This window comes from Apodemus sylvaticus, chromosome 19 (assembly GCF_947179515.1).
Source record: "Apodemus sylvaticus chromosome 19, mApoSyl1.1, whole genome shotgun sequence".
Taxonomy (NCBI): domain Eukaryota; kingdom Metazoa; phylum Chordata; class Mammalia; order Rodentia; family Muridae; genus Apodemus; species Apodemus sylvaticus.
This window is the reverse complement of record NC_067490.1, coordinates 55,315,810-55,326,263: the sequence shown is the minus strand read 5'-3', so window position 1 is coordinate 55,326,263 and position 10,454 is coordinate 55,315,810. Positions and strand designations below refer to the sequence as shown.

Below are 10,454 nucleotides of genomic sequence, written 5' to 3'. Positions count from 1 at the left end.
TGGTACCTTCTCCAAAATTGACCTTATAATCAGACACAAAACAAGCGTCAACCAATACAAGAAGATTGAAGTAATCCCATGCATCTTATCAGATCACCACAGATTAAAGCTGGTCTTCAACAACAACACAAACTAATAGGTAGCCCAATTACATGTGGAAGCTGAATAACACTCTATTCAATGATAACTTGGTCAGGGAAGAAATAAACAAAGACAAGACTATAGAATTTAATGAAATGAAAGCACGACACTTCCAAAGTTATGGAACACAATGAAAGTAAACTCATAGCTCTCTGAGTGACTCCATAAAGAAACTGGAGAGAGAATACACTAGCAGTTTAACAGCACATCTGAAGGTTCTAGAACAAAAAGAAGCAAATATACCTAAGAGTAGTAGATGGCAGGAAATAATCAAACTCAGGGATGAAATCAACCAAGTAGAAACAAAAAGAACTATACAAAGAATCAATCAAAGCAGGACCTGACTCTTTGAGAAAATCAGCAAGATAGATAAACCCTTATCCAGACTAACTAGAGGGGCAGAGACAGTATACAAATAAACAAAATCTGGAATTGTCCCCTCTCCCACAGCATTGAGCTGGACTTCTCAGCCCATCCCATCAGCTGTGACATTCTTGGCTGGCAGCCCCCAGCCTTCTGCTGGTGTTACCTCTGGCCTTTGTTCCGCTGAGAGCAATAAAGCTGTTTTCACCTTGACAACCAAGGCTGCCTCAGGGCAGTCTCACCAGGAGACCAGCAGAGACCTGTGAGGCGTGAAGTCCTTTATCCCAGCAGGCGACCCGCTGAGAAGAGGGGCCAAGGAGTTCTTGGCCTTCTCCTTGATGTGGGAGGGGGGGGGACAGGGTTGTTTTCTAAAGGCTATATATATTGACTAAATATTAGTAAAAATGAGTCTCATTCGGCAAATGTCGTTCTGACTCATTTCTCTTTTGTCGCCTTCCTGTTTATCCCCAGAATTCTCTTCCAGGTCTCCAGTTCACAAGTGGCCGCGGGTGGCTACAAAAAGGGAGACAGCAACAGAAACCGAGGAAATTGAAAATATAATCAGATCCTACTACAACTGTCTATACTCAACAATACTGGAAAATCTTCCTGAAATGTACAATTTTCTAGACAGATACCAGGTATCAAAGTTAAATCAGGATCAAATAAACCATCTAAATAGTCCTGTAATCCCCAAGGAAATAGAAGCAGTCATTAGAAAAAACAAAGCAAACAAACAAACAAACAAAAAACCTCAAGACCAGATGGTTTTAGTGCAGATTTCGATCAGCCCTTCAAATATCTAATATGAATATTTCTCAAACTATTCCATAAAATAGAAGGAACAGAACCCAATTATCTTTATATGAAGCCACAGTTATACTGATACCTGAACCACACAAAGACCCAACAAAGAAAGAGAACTTCAGACCCATTTCTCTAATGAATATTGATGCAAAAATATTCAATAAAATTCTTGCAAATGGAATCCGAGAACACGTCAAAACAACCATTTATCCTAATCAAGTAGGATGTCCTTGATCTTACCTGTTAATGTGTCTGTTTTATGACAGTCCCATGCTGTTTTTATGGCTATAACTTTGAAATTGGGAATCTTGAGATCTCTGGTGTCTCTTATTGTTCAGGCATTGGATGCTTCTGTATGAGGCAGGGATAATAGGATGGGATAGAGGAAGGAAGGGTGGAGAAGAAAATCTTTCCGATCTCTTGGAGATTGGGTCAGAGAGGAAAGAGAGACTGCAGCAGGTGTTCTGCTAAATTGTGATGATGAGACTGAGGAATTGGATCTGGAGGAGCAGAAGGAGAGGTGCAGATCTTCATCAAAATATCTGCTTCCCTGGAGGCAGGAACAAATCAACAAGTGGAAGGAAGGGGATTCTGAGGGGAATAATTGTGGGATCTGCAAGAGATTGGCACATACTTCTATAAGTGCTCTACTGCTGATCTGGGATAGGACTAGGAGACTGGGTCTGGATAAATTAAAGGACAGGTAAAGATATGCAGTTAGTCTACATGTTTTTTTGATAGGAGACCCATCTTCATTTTTTTGGGAATCTAATAAACTTTGTAAAGAAATAACTGCCATGTTTATTGAATGCTAAATCCCAAACTTTTACAAATTAAGAACCATGACAATAAGCATGTAAGATCTTGGGGGGAAATTATATAAGGGGACGTGTCCTGGAGGAAACTTAAAAGTCAGAGACCATAGTTGGACTGTTCATTTTCTTTGACCAAAAGACAGCACAGAATAGAGGGGCACCAGTATGGGTGAAATTCAACACAGTGGGACTAAGTGTTGGAAAGGCCAAGGACATCAGCACAGACATGGTCAGCAGCCGGTGGCTCGGGTTCACACTCTGGGTTATCCAAAGTGATAAAATGGAAGCTAGAGAGTTAAAGAAGAGAAACATGGTCGCTAGGATCAGGATGGTTCATGTGGCTCTGTCCTCATGGGCAGGCTTTGGGGACAGGCTGTGGCTACAGATATACTGAACTCGCTGTTTGTGCTTATATAAGACAAGGGCCATGGAGCCACTGGCCCAGGCCATGATGACCAGACACATAATATCACTTAGGGATAAAATCACTCCTGCTAGTAAGAAACCCATTGTCTCAGGCATGGTGGAGGAACAGTATCTGTGGATTTCTTTGGCAGTCAGATTTTTACTGTTCTGTGGGGCATGTGCAATCTTGGTTACATGGACACTGAGCATGAGGTGCAGGATCCAGCAAAGGAAACAGCAGGTGCCAATCCACTTTGAGGATCTAATTCTGAGGCTCAGCCACCCAGAAGTATTGGGGTGAAGCTTAATAGCCTGAAAGCCACTGAGAAGGGAGGTGGTGCTGAGGGAGACCCCTCTGGCCACTCTGTACAAACAGAGGATAAGATTGCACTCAGCATCCACCAGAAAAGATGTCAACCCAAAAATGACCACTATCCTAGGGATCCTTTTGGAGAGAAGAACTAGGTTGTTTGCTATGATGAGCTGATTGAGAATCAAGTTTGTGGGTCTCATCACTTGTGCAGTGAAAACCGGGAAGTCATGCAGATGAAAGAGGAAGGAATTGCCAAAGATTCCAACAGTGGTCTGAATGACGAACATCATTCCCCAGTTTAAATTAATGGAAACTAATACATCCATTTTTATGAGAAGGCTGTGAGCTTCCTTTATTTGAACCAGAGAAATACAGAGATGGGTTGTTACTTACAGTGGTTTGAATGAAAAAAACTCCAGACACTTATGGTATTTGAATAGTTTCTTCACAGTCGATGGCACTGTTTATGACATTATGATCCTTTAGGAGATGATTCCTTGCTGGAGGAAAACCATCACTGGGAAGGAGAGAGGAAGCCTTGAGTATGGAGAGCCCGACCCCATATTCTGCTGTTTTTCTTGTGTCTTTAATCATCCTGCCTCCTACTCAATTCCCGCATGTGGTAGGCAGAGGCAGGCACATCTCCATGAGTTCAAGGCTAGCCTGATCAACATAAGGAGCCCAGGCCAGCCAGGACTACATAGTGAGACCCTGTCTCACAAAGCAAAGCAAAAGAAACAAAAACAAGGAAACAAATAATTATATAATAAAGAAGTCTTACCTTATTGCAGAAATTATTCATCTAGCAGTGAGGTATTGTTTACATTGAGTTTAAGCAGATTTGTTTAGCACAATTCCACAGAATTCAACAATGAAATAAAATACACACAAAATGTTAGGTGATTGTAAATGATTTCACAAGTGTGTATTATACGTCCTATATTCATAATCTACATATAGTTTTTACAAGCCTTTGTTTTTGGTTTTTGGATTCTGAGATCAGGTCCTACTCCATTTCCTTGGCTGGCCCAAGCTACTGAGCAGTCTTCAGCTCTACCTCCTGAATGCTGAGAATACAAGTGTGGGCCACCTCACCCAGCTTAAATACCTATCTTACCAAAAGCACTCTGAGGGTCCTGACAAATTAAAAAAGCCATCTGTACATCTTAGGAATGTATTCAGACTCTGTGCACAGAAACAAAAAGAGGCACAAAGTACATGTGTGGATGGAAACTTAGCACAGAGGAATCCCAATGGCAAAGACTTGACGTCTATTAAAAGAAATTAATATATGTATATATGTATTATACTTGTGTGTGTATGTATGTGTAATACACACACACACACACACACACACACACACACACACACACATACACACTCACACGCTCATTTGCTACTATTAAAGCAAACCCAAGGCTGGGATATTCTTCAGTAATGGAGCACTTGGTTCACTACTCCTTATCAGAAAGAACACCATCAAACACTGCATAACAAAAGCAAAGTCAAGAAACTGGCATTTCCTCCCATTGATGTCAGACAAGGCCATACTCTGCTACCTGTGTATCTGGAGCTGAGGGTGGGTGGGTGGATGGGTGGAAGAGCTCCCTCATGGAGGCAGAGGAGAGGGAGGAGAGGGAGGTTGTGGGATATGGGGCCTTGTGGAGGGGTAACTGGGAAGTGGGATAACATTTGAAATGTAAACAAATGGAATGATTAACGACAACAACAACAACAACAACAATAATAATAATATGATGATGATGATGGTGATGGTGATGATGAAGAATCTGGCCTTTATGAACCAAATAGTGGGGAAAATCAAGATTTCTCTTGGTAGCAGAACTCTATCTTTGCTAAGTGTTTATGGTCTCCTATGTATAGTAAGTTCATCTTTTGTATGAGTCAAAGTTACAGAAGTTAGGTGGCATTATTTAAAGTAGAATAAAATCAGTTCATGAAATTTAATATGCAATAGGTGTATGGTACAATATGATGTTACATATGTATATTATATTATTAAAGTGACCAGGTGGGAGGAATCCACCTCTACTTCTAGCATCCCTCAGGCAGAGGCAGAAGATATACACAAGTTCAGGGTGGACCTGATCCACACAGGGTGTTTCAGGCCATGCAGAGCCACATTTTGAGAACCTGTCTCATCATAAGCAATTCCAACTCAAATCAGTAATAGAAGAACACCAATCTAAGATATAATGATTTTCCTGAAAATTAAAATTAGGATCCATCAAAACAAGAATTGTATCTCTTTTTGTAACAAAAATTTGTTTAAAAATTAATGGTATTGCATTATAATAAGTTAAATAACTAATATTAAATTTTGGAAAACACAAAAATCTAGATAAAATTACAGGTGCAGTAAATGAAGAAAATGCTAAAAGTTGAAATGCTTCAAACAGATACACAAATGTTTCTATCGAGGCTCTATCAATTTGGTCACATGATAGAGCCACAGGTAATGTATGTACAGATTGTAATTCATCATGCCCCAGAATCCTGCACATTTCTTCGTGAAGTTTCAATGACATTCTTATTACATTTTTGAAAAGGTGTCTTTACTTGGACCATGTAGGTCTTTGGAAGTTTCTATTCTAATGGGATCAGTTGTGTCGTTAGATTCATCTTACTTAGCAGAGCAGGAAGAAAGAAACAGGGCATGTGTGGATGGGTGGCTTTTACAGAAAATGTTCAGCACAAATCCAGCTAAGAATAGTATGCTCCCACAGGCTTAAAAATCTCATGTCAATCCTGGCAAACTTTCAGGTTGAACAAAGTAGACCATTTAAACCCAGTAGTTCCTGGCTAATTCTGGACAATGGTTAGAGCCTATTTTTAAACAAGTTTGTATATTCATGCTATGCCTTAAAGATTTTTAGAGAAAAAAAATCTATCAGAAAAGGAGGGGGCAGTTAACCAAGCCATATTCACTGGGGCAGTAGCCACCTCAGTCACACTCAGAGCGGGAGCACTGGGGGGCATTTCATCCCTGAGAAAAAGACTTGACACACCCTGTGGTCGTCCTGCTGTGAAGTGATTATCATTTTACCCTTCAGTGCAGTGACAGTGTTCTACATGGAGACTAGAAATCATCTCAGAGAAACACCTGCACTGTGTTCAAATTCCTGAAAGCATTAGAGCATTAGTGACAGTTCAGGCCCAGGCAGGGGATACAGAGAAAACCACCATCTGAGATGGCTCAGAACACCAGGTGGAACTGGTGAGGTATATGAAGGCACTGAAGTCTAGGAAGTGGGAACAAGCTTGGCTGTGAATCTTGTCACCTTGTGGTCTTTACTACTCATGTGTGATTATTTGTCAGTCTTGAGAAGTTTATATCATTCAGACCTAAAAGAGGGAAGGTGGAGTGGGGTGGGCAGCCGTGAGCTGCTAGGTCTGACTGTGTTTGTAGACAAGGGTTGGGCTGATCTGACTCTCAGAAGTGAATTTGGGAAAACTACCATTCACAGACGTTAGTGTGCATTGCATGATATTCATAGTGTATGGGATGCACCATGAAATGGGGGAGGGGGGCACAGAAATGGCTTACTGGGTGAAAGCATTGCTGCCAGGCCCTATCGCTTGAGTTTTATCCCCCATGACTCACAGTTTGGAAAGGAAAACATGACTCCTCATATTGTTCCTTGGCCTCACACATATTGTAGGTGTATACATGTGTATGTACACACACATACACACACGCATACACATGTGCACACACACACAAGTGCACACAGGCACACACACAAACTGATTAAATGAATAAGGCAATCAATAAATGTAATTTTAGAATTAAAAGTAGATTGGCAAAGAGTTGCTCCTATCTTGTTAATATTATAGCCAAGCATATAAAAAAACTAATATGATGCAGGATAGGAAGTGATTTACAGAAGAGACTTGTGCCAGACTGTGGGAGTGCACGAGGAAAAAATAAAGGAAGACTTCCACTAAAACTGCATGGTAAGGAGGCATCTCTTTGACCAGCAGATATTTCAAACAAAACTTAAAAAGCTTAAAATTGTATATGAAAAAGCTTACCCATATGCATGAAAAGAGTTACAAAAATGGAATCATATTTGTGGCTACTCCTAGTAATATGAATATTACTCACACGTAATATTCATGCGAGTCATACATATCTCAACACATAAGATTACACAATGATTTGTCTCCCTCTATTTATTGGTTACAATGAATATAGCTGCTATTAACAGATGTATACAACTTTTATGAAATACCCATTTGATATTATCTAAATGTTTCGGTCCTCTCAAAATGCAGATGTTGAAATTGAATCCCAGATGTCCCTCAATGGAGGAATGGATACAGAAAATGTGGTATATTTACACAATGGAATACTACTCAGCAATTAAAAACAATGAATTCATGAAATTTTTAGGCAAATGGTTGGAACTGGAAAATATCATCCTAAGTGAGGTAACCCAATCACAAAAGAATACACATGGAATGCAATCACTGATAAGTGGATATTAATTAGCCCAGAAGCTCTGAATACTCAAGACACAATTAGCATATCAAATGATTTCCAAGAAGAAGGAATGAGAGGGCCCTGGTCCTGGAAAGGCTTAATCCAGCAATGTAGGGGAGTACCAGGACAGAGAAGTGGGAGGGAGGTGATTGGGGGATGTGTGGAGAGAAGAGGACTTATGGGACATATGGGGAGGGGGGAACCGGGAAAGGGGAAAGCATTTGGAATGTAAACAAAGAATATAGAAAATAAATTAAAAAAAAGAAATTGAAAACCCAATTTAATGATGGGGACATGTTTTAAGATACACACCATTTGATGATTTCATTACTATGTGAATGTGGTAGCATGCTAAAAATGCATGGGATTCTCACCCAACATGGCCTTTGGGTGTGAAGACCCAGTGAATCATGCAGCTTCTGCTGGTGAAATGCAGCAGGTTGATTTGCAATAAACTTCTTAGATAAATGGAAGTATTTATTCAAATAACAAGGTAAGTACAGTTAACGCATCAGCAAGCAAAATAGTCATTTGGTTATCATAATCAAATATTATCTGTCACATACCAGATGCATAGCTTTTATGAACCTGTTAGTGCACTAGGTTTTTATACCAACATCTCCCAAAACCACAAACCATCTTTTCAATATGCGGTGCTTAGCACACCACTAGGTGAGAGCAATCTTTCAATATCTTTATAATCTCATGAGAATGTTGCTGTGCCTTCAGCGTGTCAGTCCCAAGGTGTCATCATGTGGAATAGAATTAATGGCCTCATAGAAGAGAATATGAGTTAGAATATGACTTTACCTCATGGGGACACATCCAGAAAGTGCTATCTATAAGCAATAGACTCTCACCAAGCATGGAACCTACCAACAATTTGACTTGACTTTATACATATATGAAATAATAATAATTAGAGAAGTCATGAGTTAGAGAGAGGGGGAGGGAAGGAGGGAGGGAAAGAAAGAATGAGAGAGAGAGAGATGAAGGAAGAACAGGCAGGACTACAAATGATGTAAATGTAGTGCTCATATATGAAATTCTCCCAAAAAAAAATAAAAATAAAAATTCTTAAATGAGGAGAAATGTTCATCTCCTTAGCAGAGACTAAGAGGCTAAGTGTGTATGATATTAAATCATCTACTTTGTCTGCTAACAGTTCTTGTGGGGATTCTCTCTCAGAGAGCACATGGTACAATGAACTTCAGACATGCCCACTAACAATGCATCTTATCCTAATCTTATCACAGGGCTATGAATCTGTCCTTTTTGGCTAAGCTGTACACACACACACACACATATATATACATATACATACATACATATACATACATAGTATAGATACATGTATGCATGTATATAAGTGTAGGGGTATATATGTGTATATTATGTATATGTGTGTGTGTGTGTGCATGTGCGTGCACGTGTGTATGTTTGAAAGGTTGTATGTAAGGAAGTGCCTCACAAACATGCCTGGTGGCTGTTGGTGCTGTGAACTAAACATTGGTCCTCACTAAGTGAAGCAAGTGCTCTTAACCACTGAACCATTTTCCTGGTCCCTGCACTTGTCTTCTGGAATACAGCTACTTATATCATAATCTCGTAATTTCCAAAGGACAACTACGTGCCTGGTTTTTTGCAAAGACTTATAATGTCGTATTTAATGAGTGGAATAATTTAGTTCTAAAAGTCAAAACCAGGCAATAATTTAATATCCTGATGGGCCTGTCATAGTTTCTTCTGTGGAGAGGTTCAGAAAAAGTTGTACTATGTAATGCAGAAACATTTCCAAGGCTGGAGACATCAGGAATATATTTTATTTTCCTAAGAGTGTCTTAAGATGTTACGCCTCATAAGAATATTCTGAGTTGGGAGGTGATGGTGCACGCCTTTATTCCCAGCACTCAAGAAGCAGAGATGGGTGCATCTCTGTGAGTTTGAGGCCAGGGTGGTCTACAAAGCTAGTTCCAAGACAGCCAAGGCTACACAGAGAGACTCTGTCTTGCAAATGTGAAAAAAGAAAAAAAATATTCTGGTGGCAGGTCAAGAGGGACGTGAGGGAGAGGGGGGTCAAAAATTCTGTACAAATAATGTCATTTTGGAGAATTATGCATTTTCTATCTGCTTTTCACTGTGGATGTGGTGTGTGTGTGTGTGTGTGTGTGTGTGTGTGTTTCAGGTTGAATCATATTATGGAATTGGTGACAAGATCTCAGATCTCGTTGAGGGTACTGGGAATCTGACTGAAACTTAGCATAAGACCTTTGCCAGTGGTGGAGTAGCTTGAATGCCTGTTTTGCTATATCTGAATCCAGCCTTCAGATGACTGTTGCAACATAGTTTTCTAAATGAACACACTTGTCTGTGTAAGCAAACAGGCTTTAGAACTTGTAGATGCTTCTGCTATACTCAAAATGTCCTGGAAGTTTGGGTTCTAAAAAGTTGAACCAAACTCTCAGAGCACTAAAGTCCCTGGGATTTTTTTTTCTTTTTTTTCTTTTTTTAATATTTTCTAACCTTTTGTGAAAGAGTGTTTGCTTACGCGTGTGTGTGTGTGTGTGTGTGTGTGTGTGTGTGTGTGTTCCATGTGTGTGCAGGTGCCTGAGGAGACCAGGAGGTGTTGGATTTCCTGGAACTTCAGTTACAGGTGGTTGTGAACTGCCATTTGGGTACTGAAAACTGAATCCAGTCCTGTACAAGAACAACAAATGCCCTTAACTACTGGGCTAGCTCTTCAGGCCCAAAGATAAATATTTTAAATAATTATTACATTTATTTTTTTAAACCAGGAATTAAATTGTGTAAGTATAACCTAAAGAGTATTTCATCGGGAATTTATAACTAGGCCACACCTGGTGATGAATTCCATTTTTTAAGAAAAAATGTAACGGGTATGGGTATATGTGTATCTATGAATTGTTTGTAGGGCTGGTCCCTGCAGAGGCCAGAAGAGAGACAGATCCTCTGGAACTGAGGTTACAGAAAGCTGTGCGCTACCGTATAGGTTTGTGGAACTGAACCTGGCTATTCTGCAAGAACAACCAGTGCTCTTCACTGATGACCCAGCTATCTAGCTCAGATCCCAGATATTAGGTCT

The 10,454-nt window shown here is 39.9% G+C and overlaps 1 pseudogene; it reads right to left on the bottom strand.

Moving 5' to 3' along the window:
* Positions 1-2,216: 2,216 nt before the first annotated feature.
* Positions 2,217-3,170, bottom strand: LOC127669823 (vomeronasal type-1 receptor 1-like; annotated as a pseudogene).
* Positions 3,171-10,454: the final 7,284 nt, after the last annotated feature.